Raw genomic sequence first — 20,069 nt, 5'->3', positions numbered from 1 at the left:
GGAGTTGGACACATACCAAGTTTAGCTCAGTTCTGGGCATCTTTGAAATACCTATACAAACTTGTTCCTACCTAGTAACTTGCATCTTTGAATGAGAATGTGCTTGCTTACAGCAACGTGCTATATGTTCTGAATGCCCGAATAGGGAATCTGTGTCAAAACTTTGTTAGGAATTATGTGATCCTTACTAGCTGGAAGTAAGGGAGATGGGGCATGAAGTTATTTCTAGGAGTTGGACACATACCAAGTTTAGCTCAGTTCTGGGCATCTTTGAAATACCTATACAAACTTGTTCCTACATAGTAACTTGCAACTTTGAATGAGAATGTGCTTGCTTACAGCAACGTGCTATATGTTCTGAATGCCCGAATTGGGAATCTGTGTCAAAACTTTGTTAGGAATTATGTGATGCGTACTAGCTGGAAGTAAGGCAGATGGGGCATGAAGTTATTTCTAGGAGTTGGACACATACCAAGTTTAGCTCAGTTCTGGGCATCTTTGTAATACCTATACAAACTTGTTCCTACATAGTAACTTGCAACTTTGAATGAGAATGTGCTTGCTTGCAGCAACGTGCTATATGTTCTGAATGCCCGAATTGGGAATCTGTGTCAAAACTTTGTTAGGAATTATGTGATCCTTACTAGCTGGAAGTAAGGGAGATGGGGCATGAAGTTATTTCTAGGAGTTGGACACATACCAAGTTTAGCTCAGTTCTGGGCATCTTTGAAATACCTATACAAACTTGTTCCTAAATAGTAACTTGCAACTTTGAATGAGAATGTGCTTGCTTACAGCAACGTGCTATATGTTCTGAATGCCCGAATTGGGAATCTGTGTCAAAACTTTGTTAGGAATTATGTGATCCGTACTAGCTGGAAGTAAGCGAGATGGGGCATGAAGTTATTTCTTGGAGTTGGAGACATACCAAGTTTAGCTCAGTTCTGGGCATCTTTGAAATACCTATACAAACTTGTTCCTACATAGTAACTTGCATCTTTGAATGAGAATGTGCTTGCTTACAGCAACGTGCTATATGTTCTGAATGCCCGAATTGGCAATCTGTGTCAAAAGTTTGTTAGGAATTATGTGATCCTTACTAGCTGGAAGTAAGGGAGATGGGGCATGAAGTTATTTCTAGGAGTTGGACACATACCAAGTTTAGCTCAGTTCTGGGCATCTTTGAAATACCTATACAAACTTGTTCCTACCTAGTAACTTGCAACTTTGAATGAGAATGTGCTTGCTTACAGCAATGTGCTATATGTTCTGAATGCCCGAATAGGGAATCTGTGTCAAAACTTTGTTAGGAATTATGTGATCCTTACAAGCTGGAAGTAAGGGAGATGGGGCATGAAGTTATTTCTAGGAGTTGGACACATACCAAGTTTAGCTCAGTTCTGGGCATCTTTGAAATACCTATACAAACTTGTTCCTACCTAGTAACTTGCATCTTTGAATGAGAATGTGCTTGCTTACAGCAACGTGCTATATGTTCTGAATGCCCGAATTGGGAATCTGTGTCAAAACTTTGTTAGGAATTATGTGATCCTTACTAGCTGGAAGTAAGGGAGATGGGGCATGAAGTTATTTCTAGGAGTTGGACACATACCAAGTTTAGCTCAGTTCTGGGCATCTTTGAAATACCTATACAAACTTGTTCCTACATAGTAACTTGAAACTTTGAATGAGAATGTGCTTGCTTACAGCAACGTGCTATATGTTCTGAATGCCCGAATTGGCAATCTGTGTCAAAACTTTGTTAGGAATTATGTGATCCTTACTAGCTGGAAGTAAGGGAGATGGGGCATGAAGTTATTTCTAGGAGTTGGACACATACCAAGTTTAGATCAGTTCTGGGCATCTTTGAAATACCTATACAAACTTGTTCCTACATAGTAACTTGCAACTTTGAATGAGAATGTGCTTGCTTACAGCAACGTGCTATATGTTCTGAATGCCCGAATTGGCAATCTGTGTCAAAACTTTGTTACGAATTATGTGATCCTTACTAGCTGGAAGTAAGGGAGATGGGGCATGAAGTTATTTCTAGGAGTTGGACACATACCAAGTTTAGCTCAGTTCTGGGCATCTTTGAAATACCTATACAAACTTGTTCCTACATAGTAACTTGCAACTTTGAATGAGAATGTGCTTGCTTACAGCAACGTGCTATATGTTCTGAATGCCCGAATTGGGAATCTGTGTCAAAACTTTGTTAGGAATTATGTGATCCTTACTAGCTGGAAGTAAGGGAGATGGGGCATGAAGTTATTTCTAGGAGTTGGACACATACCAAGTTTAGCTCAGTTCTGGGCATCTTTGAAATACCTATACAAACTTGTTCCTACATAGTAACTTGCAACTTTGAATGAGAATCTGCTTGCTTACAGCAACGTGCTATATGTTCTGAATGCCCGAATTGGGAATCTGTGTCAAAACTTTGTTAGGAATTATGTGATCCTTACTAGCTGGAAGTAAGGGAGATGGGGCATGAAGTTATTTCTAGGAGTTGGACACATACCAAGTTTAGCTCAGTTCTGGGCATCTTTGAAATACCTATACAAACTTGTTCCTACCTAGTAACTTGCATCTTTGAATGAGAATGTGCTTGCTTACAGCAACGTGCTATTTGTTCTGAATGTCCGATTTGGGAATCTGTGTCAAAACTTTGTTAGGAATTATGTGATCCTTACTAGCTGGAAGTAAGGGAGATGGGGCATGAAGTTATTTCTAGGAGTTGGACACATACCAAGTTTAGCTCAGTTCTGGGCATCTTTGAAATACCTATACAAACTTGTTCTTACATAGTAACTTGCAACTTTGAATGAGAATGTGCTTGCTTACAGCACCGTGCTATATGTTCTGAATGCCCGAATTGGCAATCTGTGTCAAAACTTTGTTAGGAATTATGTGATCCTTACTAGCTGGAAGTAAGGGAGATGGAGCATGAAGTTATTTCTAGGAGTTGGACACATACCAAGTTTAGCTCAGTTCTGGGCATCTTTGAAATACCTATACAAACTTGTTCCTACATAGTAACTTGCAACTTTGAATGAGAATGTGCTTGCTTACAGCAACGTGCTATATGTTCTGAATGCCCGAATTGGGAATCTGTGTCAAAACTTTGTTAGGAATTATGTGATCCTTACTAGCTGGAAGTAAGGGAGATGGGGCATGAAGTTATTTCTAGGAGTTGGACACATACCAAGTTTAGCTCAGTTCTGGGCATCTTTGAAATACCTATACAAACTTGTTCCTGCCTAGTAACTTGCAACTTTGAATGAGAATGTGCTTGCTTACAGCAACGTGCTATATGTTCTGAATGCCCGAATAGGGAATCTGTGTCAAAACTTTGTTAGGAATTATGTGATCCTTACAAGCTGGAAGTAAGGGAGATGGGGCATGAAGTTATTTCTAGGAGTTGGACACATACCAAGTTTAGCTCAGTTCTGGGCATCTTTGAAATACCTATACAAACTTGTTCCTACCTAGTAACTTGCATCTTTGAATGAGAATGTGCTTGCTTACAGCAACGTGCTATATGTTCTGAATGCCCGAATTGGGAATCTGTGTCAAAACTTTGTTAGGAATTATGTGATCCTTACTAGCTGGAAGTAAGGGAGATGGGGCATGAAGTTATTTCTAGGAGTTGGACACATACCAAGTTTAGCTCAGTTCTGGGCATCTTTGAAATACCTATACAAACTTGTTCCTACATAGTAACTTGCAACTTTGAATGAGAATGTGCTTGCTTACAGCAACGTGCTATATGTTCTGAATGCCCGAATTGGGAATCTGTGTCAAAACTTTGTTAGGAATTATGTGATCCGTACTAGCTGGAAGTAAGGCAGATGGGGCATGAAGTTATTTCTAGGAGTTGGACACATACCAAGTTTAGCTCAGTTCTGGGCATCCTTGTAATACCTATACAAACTTGTTCCTACATAGTAACTTGCAACTTTGAATGAGAATGTGCTTGCTTGCAGCAACGTGCTATATGTTCTGAATGCCCGAATTGGGAATCTGTGTCAAAACTTTGTTAGGAATTATGTGATCCTTACTAGCTGGAAGTAAGGGAGATGGGGCATGAAGTTATTTCTAGGAGTTGGACACATACCAAGTTTTGCTCAGTTCTGGGCATCTTTGAAATACCTATACAAACTTGTTCCTAAATAGTAACTTGCAACTTTGAATGAGAATGTGCTTGCTTACAGCAACGTGCTATATGTTCTGAATGCCCGAATTGGGAATCTGTGTCAAAACTTTGTTAGGAATTATGTGATCCGTACTAGCTGGAAGTAAGGGAGATGGGGCATGAAGTTATTTCTTGGAGTTGGAGACATACCAAGTTTAGCTCAGTTCTGGGCATCTTTGAAATACCTATACAAACTTGTTCCTACATAGTAACTTGCATCTTTGAATGAGAATGTGCTTGCTTACAGCAACGTGCTATATGTTCTGAATGCCCGAATTGGCAATCTGTGTCAAAAGTTTGTTAGGAATTATGTGATCCTTACTAGCTGGAAGTAAGGGAGATGGGGCATGAAGTTATTTCTAGGAGTTGGACACATACCAAGTTTAGCTCAGTTCTGGGCATCTTTGAAATACCTATACAAACTTGTTCCTACCTAGTAACTTGCAACTTTGAATGAGAATGTGCTTGCTTACAGCAACGTGCTATATGTTCTGAATGCCCGAATAGGGAATCTGTGTCAAAACTTTGTTAGGAATTATGTGATCCTTACAAGCTGGAAGTAAGGGAGATGGGGCATGAAGTTATTTCTAGGAGTTGGACACATACCAAGTTTAGCTCAGTTCTGGGCATCTTTGAAATACCTATACAAACTTGTTCCTACCTAGTAACTTGCATCTTTGAATGAGAATGTGCTTGCTTACAGCAACGTGCTATATGTTCTGAATGCCCGAATTGGGAATCTGTGTCAAAACTTTGTTAGGAATTATGTGATCCTTACTAGCTGGAAGTAAGGGAGATGGGGCATGAAGTTATTTCTAGGAGTTGGACACATACCAAGTTTAGCTCAGTTCTGGGCATCTTTGAAATACCTATACAAACTTGTTCCTACATAGTAACTTGAAACTTTGAATGAGAATGTGCTTGCTTACAGCAACGTGCTATATGTTCTGAATGCCCGAATTGGCAATCTGTGTCAAAACTTTGTTAGGAATTATGTGATCCTTACTAGCTGGAAGTAAGGGAGATGGGGCATGAAGTTATTTCTAGGAGTTGGACACATACCAAGTTTAGCTCAGTTCTGGGCATCTTTAAAATACCTATACAAACTTGTTCCTACATAGTAACTTGCAACTTTGAATGAGAATCTGCTTGCTTACAGCAACGTGCTATATGTTCTGAATGCCCGAATTGGGAATCTGTGTCAAAACTTTGTTAGGAATTATGTGATCCTTACTAGCTGGAAGTAAGGGAGATGGGGCATGAAGTTATTTCTAGGAGTTGGACACATACCAAGTTTAGCTCAGTTCTGGGCATCTTTGATATACCTATACAAACTTGTTCCTACCTAGTAACTTGCATCTTTGAATGAGAATGTGCTTGCTTACAGCAACGTGCTATATGTTCTGAATGCCCGAATTGGGAATCTGTGTCAAAACTTTGTTAGGAATTATGTGATCCTTACTAGCTGGAAGTAAGGGAGATGGGGCATGAAGTTATTTCTAGGAGTTGGACACATACCAAGTTTAGCTCAGTTCTGGGCATCTTTGAAATACCTATACAAACTTGTTCCTACATATTAACTTGCAACTTTGAATGAGAATGTGCTTGCTTACAGCAACGTGCTATATGTTCTGAATGCCCGAATTGGGAATCTGTGTCAAAACTTTGTTAGGAATTATGTGATCCTTACTAGCTGGAAGTAAGGGAGATGGGGCATGAAGTTATTTCTAGGAGTTGGACACATACCAAGTTTAGCTCAGTTCTGGGCATCTTTGAAATACCTATACAAACTTGTTCCTACATAGTAACTTGCAACTTTGAATGAGAATGTGCTTGCTTACAGCAACGTGCTATATGTTCTGAATGACCGAATTGGGAATCTGTGTCAAAACTTTGTTAGGAATTATGTGCTCCTTACTAGCTGGAAGTAAGGGAGATGGGGCATGAAGTTATTTCTAGGTGTTGGACACATACCAAGTTTAGCTCAGTTCTGGGCTTCTTTGAAATACCTATACAAACTTGTTCCTACATAGTAACTTGCAACTTTGAAAGAGAATGTGCTTGCTTGCAGCAACGTGCTATATGTTCTGAATGCCCGAATAGGGAATCTGTGTCAAAACTTAGTTAGGAATTATGCGATCCTTACAAGCTGGAATTAGGGAGATGGGGCATGAAGTTATTTCTAGGAGTTGGACACATACCAAGTTTAGCTCAGTTCTGGGCATCTTTGTAATACCTATACAAACTTGTTCCTACATAGTAACTTGCAACTTTGAATGAGAATGTGCTTGCTTGCAGCAACGTGCTATATGTTCTGAATGCCCGAATTGGGAATCTGTGTCAAAACTTTGTTAGGAATTATGTGATCCTTACTAGCTGGAAGTAAGGGAGATGGGGCATGAAGTTATTTCTAGGAGTTGGACACATACCAAGTTTAGCTCAGTTCTGGGCATCTTTGAAATACCTATACAAACTTGTTCCTACATAGTAACTTGCAACTTTGAATGAGAATGTGCTTGCTTACAGCAACGTGCTATATGTTCTGAATGCCCGAATTGGGAATCTGTGTCAAAACTTTGTTAGGAATTATGTGATCCGTACTAGCTGGAAGTAAGGGAGATGGGGCATGAAGTTATTTCTTGGAGTTGGAGACATAACAAGTTTAGCTCAGTTCTGGGCATCTTTGAAATACCTATACAAACTTGTTCCTACATAGTAACTTGCATCTTTGAATGAGAATGTGCTTGCTTACAGCAACGTGCTATATGTTCTGAATGCCCGAATTGGGAATCTGTGTCAAAACTTTGTTAGGAATTATGTGGTCCTTACTAGCTGGAAGTAAGGGAGACGGGGCATGAAGTTATTTCTAGGAGTTTGACACATACCAAGTTTAGCTCAGTTCTGGGCATCTTTGAAATACCTATACAATCTTGTTCCTACCTAGTAACTTGCAACTTTGAATGAGAATGTGCTTGCTTACAGCAACGTGCTATATGTTCTGAATGCCCGAATAGGGAATCTGTGTCAAAACTTTGTTAGGAATTATGTGATCCTTACAAGCTGGAAGTAAGGGAGATGGGGCATGAAGTTATTTCTAGGAGTTGGACACATACCAAGTTTAGCTCAGTTCTGGGCATCTTTGAAATACCTATACAAACTTGTTCCTACCTAGTAACTTGCATCTTTGAATGAGAATGTGCTTGCTTACAGCAACGTGCTATATGTTCTGAATGCCCGAATTGGGAATCTGTGTCAAAAATTTGTTAGGAATTATGTGATCCTTACTAGCTGGAAGTAAGGGAGATGGGGCATGAAGTTATTTCTAGGAGTTGGACACATACCAAGTTTAGCTCAGTTCTGGGCATCTTTGAAATACCTATACAAACTTGTTCCTACATAGTAACTTGCAACTTTGAATGAGAATGTGCTTGCTTACAGCAACGTGCTATATGTTCTGAATGCCCGAATTGGCAATCTGTGTCAAAACTTTGTTAGGAATTATGTGATCCTTACTAGCTGGAAGTAAGGGAGATGGGGCATGAAGTTATTTCTAGGAGTTGGACACATACCAAGTTTAGCTCAATTCTGGGCATCTTTAAAATACCTATACAAACTTGTTCCTACATAGTAACTTGCAACTTTGAATGAGAATCTGCTTGCTTACAGCAACGTGCTATATGTTCTGAATGCCCGAATTGGGAATCTGTGTCAAAACTTTGTTAGGAATTATGATCCTTACTAGCTGGAAGTAAGGGAGATGGGGCATGAAGTTATTTCTAGGAGTTGGACACATACCAAGTTTAGCTCAGTTCTGGGCATCTTTGAAATACCTATACAAACTTGTTCCTACCTAGTAACTTGCATCTTTGAATGAGAATGTGCTTGCTTACAGCCACGTGCTATATGTTCTGAATGCCCGAATTGGGAATCTGTGTCAAAACTTTGTTAGGAATTATGTGATCCTTACTAGCTGGAAGTAAGGGAGATGGGGCATGAAGTTATTTCTAGGAGTTGGACACATACCAAGTTTAGCTCAGTTTTGTGCATCTTTGAAATACCTATACAAACTTGTTCCTACATAGTAACTTGCATCTTTGAATGAGAATCTGCTTGCTTACAGCAACGTGCTATATGTTCTGAATGCCCGAATTGGGAATCTGTGTCAAAACTTTGTTAGGAATTATGTGATCCTTACTAGCTGGAAGTAAGGGAGATGGGGCATGAAGTTATTTCTAGGAGTTGGACACATACCAAGTTTAGCTCAGTTCTGGGCATCTTTAAAATACCTATACAAACTTGTTCCTACATAGTAACTTGCAACTTTGAATGAGAATCTGCTTGCTTACAGCAACGTGCTATATGTTCTGAATGCCCGAATTGGGAATCTGTGTCAAAACTTTGTTAGGAATTATGATCCTTACTAGCTGGAAGTAAGGGAGATGGGGCATGAAGTTATTTCTAGGAGTTGGACACATACCAAGTTTAGCTCAGTTCTGGGCATCTTTGAAATACCTATACAAACTTGTTCCTACCTAGTAACTTGCATCTTTGAATGAGAATGTGCTTGCTTACAGCAACGTGCTATATGTTCTGAATGCCCGAATTGGGAATCTGTGTCAAAACTTTGTTAGGAATTATGTGATCCTTACTAGCTGGAAGTAAGGGAGATGGGGCATGAAGTTATTTCTAGGAGTTGGACACATACCAAGTTTAGCTCAGTTCTGGGCATCTTTGAAATACCTATACAAACTTGTTCCTACATATTAACTTGCAACTTTGAATGAGAATGTGCTTGCTTACAGCAACGTGCTATATGTTCTGAATGCCCGAATTGGGAATCTGTGTCAAAACTTTGTTAGGAATTATGTGATCCTTACTAGCTGGAAGTAAGGGAGATGGGGCATGAAGTTATTTCTAGGAGTTGGACACATACCAAGTTTAGCTCAGTTCTGGGCATCTTTGAAATACCTATACAAACTTGTTCCTACATAGTAACTTGCAACTTTGAATGAGAATGTGCTTGCTTACAGCAACGTGCTATATGTTCTGAATGACCGAATTGGGAATCTGTGTGAAAACTTTGTTAGGAATTATGTGCTCCTTACTAGCTGGAAGTAAGGGAGATGGGGCATGAAGTTATTTCTAGGTGTTGGACACATACCAAGTTTAGCTCAGTTCTGGGCTTCTTTGAAATACCTATACAAACTTGTTCCTACATAGTAACTTGCAACTTTGAAAGAGAATGTGCTTGCTTGCAGCAACGTGCTATATGTTCTGAATGCCCGAATAGGGAATCTGTGTCAAAACTTAGTTAGGAATTATGTGATCCTTACAAGCTGGAAATAAGGGAGATGGGGCATGAAGTTATTTCTAGGAGTTGGACACATACCAAGTTTAGCTCAGTTCTGGGCATCTTTGTAATACCTATACAAACTTGTTCCTACATAGTAACTTGCAACTTTGAATGAGAATGTGCTTGCTTGCAGCAACGTGCTATATGTTCTGAATGCCCGAATTGGGAATCTGTGTCAAAACTTTGTTAGGAATTATGTGATCCTTACTAGCTGGAAGTAAGGGAGATGGGGCATGAAGTTATTTCTAGGAGTTGGACACATACCAAGTTTAGCTCAGTTCTGGGCATCTTTGAAATACCTATACAAACTTGTTCCTACATAGTAACTTGCAACTTTGAATGAGAATGTGCTTGCTTACAGCAACGTGCTATATGTTCTGAATGCCCGAATTGGGAATCTGTGTCAAAACTTTGTTAGGAATTATGTGATCCGTACTAGCTGGAAGTAAGGGAGATGGGGCATGAAGTTATTTCTTGGAGTTGGAGACATAACAAGTTTAGCTCAGTTCTGGGCATCTTTGAAATACCTATACAAACTTGTTCCTACATAGTAACTTGCATCTTTGAATGAGAATGTGCTTGCTTACAGCAACGTGCTATATGTTCTGAATGCCCGAATTGGGAATCTGTGTCAAAACTTTGTTAGGAATTATGTGGTCCTTACTAGCTGGAAGTAAGGGAGATGGGGCATGAAGTTATTTCTAGGAGTTGGACACATACCAAGTTTAGCTCAGTTCTGGGCATCTTTGAAATACCTATACAAACTTGTTCCTACCTAGTAACTTGCAACTTTGAATGAGAATGTGCTTGCTTACAGCAACGTGCTATATGTTCTGAATGCCCGAATAGGGAATCTGTGTCAAAACTTTGTTAGGAATTATGTGATCCTTACAAGCTGGAAGTAAGGGAGATGGGGCATGAAGTTATTTCTAGGAGTTGGACACATACCAAGTTTAGCTCAGTTCTGGGCATCTTTGAAATACCTATACACACTTGTTCCTACCTAGTAACTTGCATCTTTGAATGAGAATGTGCTTGCTTACAGCAACGTGCTATATGTTCTGAATGCCCGAATTGGGAATCTGTGTCAAAAATTTGTTAGGAATTATGTGATCCTTACTAGCTGGAAGTAAGGGAGATGGGGCATGAAGTTATTTCTAGGAGTTGGACACATACCAAGTTTAGCTCAGTTCTGGGCATCTTTGAAATACCTATACAAACTTGTTCCTACATAGTAACTTGCAACTTTGAATGAGAATGTGCTTGCTTACAGCAACGTGCTATATGTTCTGAATGCCCGAATTGGCAATCTGTGTCAAAACTTTGTTAGGAATTATGTGATCCTTACTAGCTGGAAGTAAGGGAGATGGGGCATGAAGTTATTTCTAGGAGTTGGACACATACCAAGTTTAGCTCAATTCTAGGCATCTTTAAAATACCTATACAAACTTGTTCCTACATAGTAACTTGCAACTTTGAATGAGAATCTGCTTGCTTACAGCAACGTGCTATATGTTCTGAATGCCCGAATTGGGAATCTGTGTCAAAACTTTGTTAGGAATTATGATCCTTACTAGCTGGAAGTAAGGGAGATGGGGCATGAAGTTATTTCTAGGAGTTGGACACATACCAAGTTTAGCTCAGTTCTGGGCATCTTTGAAATACCTATACAAACTTGTTCCTACCTAGTAACTTGCATCTTTGAATGAGAATGTGCTTGCTTACAGCAACGTGCTATATGTTCTGAATGCCCGAATTGGGAATCTGTGTCAAAACTTTGTTAGGAATTATGTGATCCTTACTAGCTGGAAGTAAGGGAGATGGGGCATGAAGTTATTTCTAGGAGTTGGACACATACCAAGTTTAGCTCAGTTCTGGGCATCTTTGAAATACCTATACAAACTTGTTCCTACATAGTAACTTGCATCTTTGAATGAGAATCTGCTTGCTTACAGCAACGTGCTATATGTTCTGAATGCCCGAATTGGGAATCTGTGTCAAAACTTTGTTAGGAATTATGTGATCCTTACTAGCTGGAAGTAAGGGAGATGGGGCATGAAGTTATTTCTAGGAGTTGGACACATACCAAGTTTAGCTCAGTTCTGGGCATCTTTGAAATACCTATACAAACTTGTTCCTACATAGTAACTTGCAACTTTGAATGAGAATGTGCTTGCTTACAGCAACGTGGTATATGTTCTGAATGCCCGAATTGGGAATCTGTGTCAAAACTTTGTTAGGAATTATGTGCTCCTTACTAGCTGGAAGTAAGGGAGATGGGGCATGAAGTTATTTCTAGGAGTTGGACACATACTAAGTTTAGCTCAGTTCTGGGCTTCTTTGAAATACCTATGCAAACTTGTTCCTACATAGTAACTTGCAACTTTGAAAGAGAATGTGCTTGCTTACAGCAACGTGCTATATGTTCTGAATGCCCGAATTGGGAATCTGTGTCAAAACTTTGTTAGGAATTATGATCCTTACTAGCTGGAAGTAAGGGAGATGGGGCATGAAGTTATTTCTAGGAGTTGGACACATACCAAGTTTAGCTCAGTTCTGGGCATCTTTGAAATACCTATACAAACTTGTTCCTACATATTAACTTGCAACTTTGAATGAAAATGTGCTTGCTTACAGCAACGTGCTATATGTTCTGAATGCCCGAATTGGGAATCTGTGTCAAAACTTTGTTAGGAATTATGTGATCCTTACTAGCTGGAAGTAAGGGAGATGGGGCATGAAGTTATTTCTAGGAGTTGGACACATACCAAGTTTAGCTCAGTTCTGGGCATCTTTGAAATACCTATACAAACTTGTTCCTACATAGTAACTTGCAACTTTGAATGAGAATGTGCTTGCTTACAGCAAAGTGCTATATGTTCTGAATGCCCGAATTGGGAATCTGTGTCAAAACTTTGTTAGGAATTATGTGATCCTTACTAGCTGGAAGTAAGGGAGATGGGGCATGAAGTTATTTCTAGGAGTTGGACACATACCAAGTTTAGCTCAGTTCTGGGCATCTTTGAAATACCTATACAAACTTGTTCCTACATAGTAACTTGCAACTTTGAATGAGAATGTGCTTGCTTACAGCAACGTGCTATATGTTCTGAATGCCCGAATTGGCAATCTGTGTCAAAACTTTGTTAGGAATTATGTGATCCTTACTAGCTGGAAGTAAGGCAGATGGGGCATGAAGTTATTTCTAGGTGTTGGACACATAGCAAGTTTAGCTCAGTTCTGGGCTTCTTTGAAATACCTATACCAACTTGTTCCTACATAGTAACTTGCAACTTTGAAAGAGAATGTGCTTGCTTGCAGCAACGTGCTATATGTTCTGAATGCCCGAATAGGGAATCTGTGTCAAAACTTAGTTAGGAATTATGTGATCCTTACAAGCTGGAAATAAGGGAGATGGGGCATGAAGTTATTTCTAGGAGTTGGACACATACCAAGTTTAGCTCAGTTCTGGGCATCTTTGTAATACCTATACAAACTTGTTCCTACATAGTAACTTGCAACTTTGAATGAGAATGTGCTTGCTTGCAGCAACGTGCTATATGTTCTGAATGCCCGAATTGGGAATCTGTGTCAAAACTTTGTTAGGAATTATGTGATCCTTACTAGCTGGAAGTAAGGGAGATGGGGCATGAAGTTATTTCTAGGAGTTGGACACATACCAAGTTTAGCTCAGTTCTGGGCATCTTTGAAATACCTATACAAACTTGTTCCTACATAGTAACTTGCAACTTTGAATGAGAATGTGCTTGCTTACAGCAACGTGCTATATGTTCTGAATGCCCGAATTGGGAATCTGTGTCAAAACTTTGTTAGGAATTATGTGATCCGTACTAGCTGGAAGTAAGGGAGAGGGGGCATGAAGTAATTTCTTGGAGTTGGAGACATAACAAGTTTAGCTCAGTTCTGGGCATCTTTGAAATACCTATACAAACTTGTTCCTACATAGTAACTTGCATCTTTGAATGAGAATGTGCTTGCCTACAGCAACGTGCTATATGTTCTGAATGCCCGAATTGGGAATCTGTGTCAAAACTTTGTTAGGAATTATGTGGTCCTTACTAGCTGGAAGTAAGGGAGATGGGGCATGAAGTTATTTCTAGGAGTTGGACACATACCAAGTTTAGCTCAGTTCTGGGCATCTTTGAAATACCTATACAAACTTGTTCCTACCTAGTAACTTGCAACTTTGAATGAGAATGTGCTTGCTTACAGCAACGTGCTATATGTTCTGAATGCCCGAATAGGGAATCTGTGTCAAAACTTTGTTAGGAATTATGTGATCCTTACAAGCTGGAAGTAAGGGAGATGGGGCATGAAGTTATTTCTAGGAGTTGGACACATACCAAGTTTAGCTCAGTTCTGGGCATCTTTGAAATACCTATACACACTTGTTCCTACCTAGTAACTTGCATCTTTGAATGAGAATCTGCTTGCTTACAGCAACGTGCTATATGTTCTGAATGCCCGAATTGGGAATCTGTGTCAAAAATTTGTTAGGAATTATGTGATCCTTACTAGCTGGAAGTAAGGGAGATGGGGCATGAAGTTATTTCTAGGAGTTGGACACATACCAAGTTTAGCTCAGTTCTGGGCATCTTTGAAATACCTATACAAACTTGTTCCTACATAGTAACTTGCAACTTTGAATGAGAATGTGCTTGCTTACAGCAACGTGCTATATGTTCTGAATGCCCGAATTGGGAATCTGTGTCAAAACATTGTTAGGAATTATGTGATCCTTACTAGCTGGAAGTAAGGGAGATGGGGCATGAAGTTATTTCTAGGAGTTGGACACATACCAAGTTTAGCTCAGTTCTGGGCATCTTTGAAATACCTATACAAACTTGTTCCTACATAGTAACTTGCAACTTTGAATGAAAATGTGCTTGCTTACAGCAACGTGCTATATGTTCTGAATGCCCGAATTGGGAATCTGTGTCAAAACTTTGTTAGGAATTATGTGCTCCTTACTAGCTGGAAGTAAGGGAGATGGGGCATGAAGTTATTTCTAGGAGTTGGACACATACCAAGTTTAGCTCAGTTCTGGGCATCTTTGAAATACCTATACAAACTTGTTCCTACATAGTAACTTGCAACTTTGAATGAGAATGTGCTTGCTTACAGCAACGTGCTATATGTTCTGAATGCCCGAATTGGGAATCTGTGTCAAAACTTTGTTAGGTATTATGTGATCCTTACTAGCTGGAAGTAAGGGAGATGGGGCATGAAGTTATTTCTAGGAGTTGGACACATACCAAGTTTAGCTCAGTTCTGGGCATCTTTGAAATACCTATACAAACTTGTTCCTACATAGTAACTTGCAACTTTGAATGAGAATGTGCTTGCTTGCAGCAAGGTGCTATATGTTCTGAATGCCCGAATTGGGAATCTGTGTCAAAACTTTTTATGAATTATGTGATCCTTACTAGCTGGAAGTAAGGGAGATGGGGCATGAAGTTATTTCTTGGAGTTGGAGACATACCAAGTTTAGCTCAGTTCTGGGCATCTTTGAAATACCTATACAAACTTGTTCCTACATAGTAACTTGCAACTTTGAATGAGAATGTGCTTGCTTACAGCAACGTGCTATATGTTCTGAATGCCCGAATTGGGAATCTGTGTCAAAACTTTGTTAGGAATTATGTGATCCTTACTAGCTGGAAGTAAGGGAGATGGGGCATGAAGTTATTTCTAGGAGTTGGACACATACCAAGTTTAGCTCAGTTCTGGGCATCTTTGAAATACCTATACAAACTTGTTCCTACATAGTAACTTGCAACTTTGAATGAGAATGTGCTTGCTTGCAGCAAGGTGCTATATGTTCTGAATGCCCGAATTGGGAATCTGTGTCAAAACTTTTTATGAATTATGTGATCCTTACTAGCTGGAAGTAAGGGAGATGGGGCATGAAGTTATTTCTAGGAGTTGGACACATACCAAGTTTAGCTCAGTTCTGGGCATCTTTGAAATACCTATACAAACTTGTTCCTACATAGTAACTTGCAACTTTGAATGAGAATGTGCTTGCTTACAGCAACGTGCTATATGTTCTGAATGCCCGAATTGGGAATCTGTGTCAAAACTTTTTTAGGAATTATGTGATCCGTACTAGCTGGAAGTAAGGGAGATGGGGCATGAAGTTATTTCTTGGAGTTGGAGACATACCAAGTTTAGCTCAGTTCTGGGCATCTTTGAAATACCTATACAAACTTGTTCCTACATAGTAACTTGCAACTTTGAATGAGAATGTGCTTGCTTACAGCAACGTGCTATATGTTCTGAATGCCCGAATTGGGAATCTGTGTCAAAACTTTGTTAGGAATTATGTGATCCGTACTAGCTAGAAGTAAGGGAGATGGGGCATGAAGTTATTTTTTGGAGTTGGAGACATACCAAGTTTAGCTCAGTTCTGGGCATCTTTGAAATACCTATACAAACTTGTTCCTACATAGTAACTTGCATCTTTGAATGAGAATGTGCTTGCTTACAGCAACGTGCTATATGTTCTGAATGCCCGAATTGTGAATCTGTGTCAAAACTTTGTTAGGAATTATGTGATCCTTACTAGCTGGAAGTAAGGGAGATGGGGCATGAAGTTATTTCTAGGAGTTGGACACATACCAAGTTTAGCTCAGTTCTGGGCATCTTTGAAATACCTATACAAACTTGTTCCTACATAGTAACTTGCATCTTTGAATGAGAATCTGCTTGCTTACAGCAACGTGCTATATGTTCTGAATGCCCGAATTGGGAATCTGTGTCAAAACTTTGTTAGGAATTATGTGATCCTTACTAGCTGGAAGTAAGGGAGATGGGGCATGAAGTTATTTCTAGGAGTTGGACGCATACCAAGTTTAGCTCAGTTCTGGGCATCTTTGAAATACCTATACAAACTTGTTCCTACATAGTAACTTGCAACTTTGAATGAAAATGTGCTTGCTTACAGCAACGTGCTATATGTTCTGAATGCCCGAATTGGCAATCTGTGTCAAAACTTTGTTAGGAATTATGTGATCCTTACTAGCTGGAAGTAAGGGAGATGGGGCATGAAGTTATTTCTAGGAGTTGGACACATACCAAGTTTAGCTCAGTTCTGGGCATCTTTGAAATACCTATACAAACTTGTTCCTACATAGTAACTTGCATCTTTGAATGAGAATCTGCTTGCTTACAGCAACGTGCTATATGTTCTGAATGCCCGAATTGGGAATCTGTGTCAAAATTTTGTTAAGAATTATGTGATCCTTACTAGCTGGAAGTAAGGGAGATGGGGCATGAAGTTATTTCTAGGAGTTGGACACATACCAAGTTTAGCTCAGTTCTGGGCATCTTTGAAATACCTATACAAACTTGTTCCTACATAGTAACTTGCAACTTTGAATGAGAATGTGCTTGCTTACAGCAACGTGCTATATGTTCTGAATGCCCGAATTGGGAATCTGTGTCAAAACTTTGTTAGGAATTATGTGATCCTTACTAGCTGGAAGTAAGGGAGATGGGGCATGAAGTTATTTATAGGAGTTGGACACATAGCAAGTTTAGCTCAGTTCTGGGCATCTTTGAAATACCTATACAAACTTGTTCCTACATAGTAACTTGCAACTTTGAATGAGAATGTGCTTGCTTGCAGCAACGTGCTATATGTTCTGAATGCCCGAATTGGGAATCTGTGTCAAAACTTTGTTAGGAATTATGTGATCCTTACTAGCTGGAAGTAAGGGAGATGGGGCATGAAGTTATTTCTAGGAGTTGGACACATACCAAGTTTAGCTCAGTTCTGGGCATTTTTGAAATACCTATACAAACTTGTTCCTACATAGTAACTTGCATCTTTGAATGAGAATGTGCTTGCTTACAGCAACGTGCTATATGTTCTGAATGCCCGAATTGGCAATCTGTGTCAAAACTTTGTTAGGAATTATGTGATCCTTACTAGCTGGAAGTAAGGGAGATGGGGCATGAAGTTATTTCTAGGAGTTGGACACATAGCAAGTTTAGCTCAGTTCTGGGCATCTTTGAAATACCTATACAAACTTGTTCCTACATAGTAACTTGCATCTTTAATGAGAATCTGCTAGCTTACAGCAACGTGCTATATGTTCTGAATGCCCGATTTGGGAATCTGTGTCAAAACTTTGTTAGGAATTATGTGATCCTTACTAGCTGGAAGTAAGGGAGATGGGGCATGAAGTTATTTCTAGGAGTTGGACACATACCAAGTTTAGCTCAGTTCTGGGCATCTTTGAAATACCTATACAAACTTGTTCCTACATAGTAACTTGCAACTTTGAATGAGAATGTGCTTGCTTGCAGCAACGTGCTATATGTTCTGAATGCCCGATTTGGGAATCTGTGTCAAAACATTGTTAGGAATTATGTGATCCTTACTAGCTGGAAGTAAGGGAGATGGGGCATGAAGTTATTTCTAGGAGTTGGACACATACCAAGTTTAGCTCAGTTCTGGGCATCTTTGAAATACCTATACAAACTTGTTCCTACATAGTAACTTGCAACTTTGAATGAGAATGTGCTTGCTTGCAGCAACGTGCTATATGTTCTGAATGCCCGAATTGGGAATCTGTGTCAAAACTTTGTTAGGAATTATGTGATCCTTACTAGCTGGAAGTAAGGGAGATGGGGCATGAAGTTATTTCTTGGAGTTGGAGACATACCAAGTTTAGCTCAGTTCTGGGCATCTTTGAAATACCTATACAAACTTGTTCCTACATAGTAACTTGCAACTTTGAATGAGAATGTGCTTGCCTGCAGCAACGTGCTATATGTTCTGAATGCCCGATTTGGGAATCTGTGTCAAAACTTTGTTAGGAATTATGTGATCCTTACTAGCTGGAAGTAAGGGAGATGGAGCATGAAGTTATTTCTAGGAGTTCGACACATACCAAGTTTAGCTCAGTTCTGGGCATCTTTGAAATACCTATACAAACTTGTTCCTACATAGTAACTTGCAACTTTGAATGAGAATGTGCTTGCTTACAGCAACGTGCTATATGTTCTGAATGCCCGAATTGGCAATCTGTGTCAAAACTTTGTTAGGAATTATGTGATCCTTACTGGCTGGAAGTAAGGGAGATGGGGCATGAAGTTATTTCTAGGAGTTGGACACATACCAAGTTTAGCTCAGTTCTGGGCATCTTTGAAATACCTATACAAACTTGTTCCTACATAGTAACTTGCATCTTTGAATGAGAATCTGCTTGCTTACAGCAACGTGCTATATGTTCTGAATGCCCGAATTGGGAATCTGTGTCAAAACTTTGTTAGGAATTATGTGATCCTTACTGGCTGGAAGTAAGGGAGATGGGGCATGAAGTTATTTCTAGGAGTTGGACACATACCAAGTTTAGCTCAGTTCTGGGCATCTTTGAAATACCTATACAAACTTGTTCCTACATAGTAACTTGCATCTTTGAATGAGAATGTGCTTGCTTACAGCAACGTGCTATATGTTCTGAATGCCCGAATTGGGAATCTGTGTCAAAACTTTGTTAGGAATTATGTGATCCTTACTAGCTGGAAGTAAGGGAGATGGGGCATGAAGTTATTTCTAGGAGTTGGACACATACCAAGTTTAGCTCAGTTCTGGGCATCTTTGAAATACCTATACAAACTTGTTCCTACATAGTAACTTGCATCTTTGAATGAGAATCTGCTTGCTTACAGCAACGTGCTATATGTTCTGAATGCCCGAATTGGGAATCTGTGTCAAAACTTTGTTAGTAATTATGTGATCCTTACTGGCTGGAAGTAAGGGAGATGGGGCATGAAGTTATTTCTAGGAGTTGGACTCATACCAAGTTTAGCTCAGTTCTGGGCATCTTTGAAATACCTACACAAACTTGTTCCTACATAGTAACTTGCAACTTTGAATGAAAATGTGCTTGCTTACAGCAACATGCTATATGTTCTGAATGCCCGAATTGGCAATCTGTGTCAAAACTTTGTTAGGAATTATGTGATCCTTACTAGCTGGAAGTAAGGGAGATGGGGCATGAAGTTATTTCTAGGAGTTGGACACATACCAAGTTTAGCTCAGTTCTGGGCATCTTTGAAATACCTATACAAACTTGTTCCTACATAGTACTTGCATCTTTGAATGAGAATGAGCTTGCTTACAGCAACGTGCTATATGTTCTGAATGCCCGAATTGGGAATCTGTGTCAAATCTTTGTTAGGAATTATGTGATCCTTACTAGCTGGAAGTAAGGGAGATGGGGCATGAAGTTATTTCTAGGAGTTGGACACATACCAAGTTTAGTTCAGTTCTGGGCATCTTTGAAATACCTATACAAACTTGTTCCTACATAGTAACTTGCATCTTTGAATGAGAATGTGCTTGCTTACAGCAACGTGCTATATGTTCTGAATGCCCGAATTGGGAATCTGTGTCAAAACTTTGTTAGGAATTATGTGATCCTTACTAGCTGGAAGTAAGGGAGATGGGGCATGAAGTTATTTCTAGGAGTTGGACACATACCA

Source organism: Diceros bicornis, chromosome 31 (genome assembly GCF_020826845.1).
Source record: "Diceros bicornis minor isolate mBicDic1 chromosome 31, mDicBic1.mat.cur, whole genome shotgun sequence".
Lineage (NCBI taxonomy): Eukaryota > Metazoa > Chordata > Mammalia > Perissodactyla > Rhinocerotidae > Diceros > Diceros bicornis.
The sequence above is the reverse complement of the archived record's forward strand: the minus strand, read 5'-3'. Positions refer to the sequence as shown.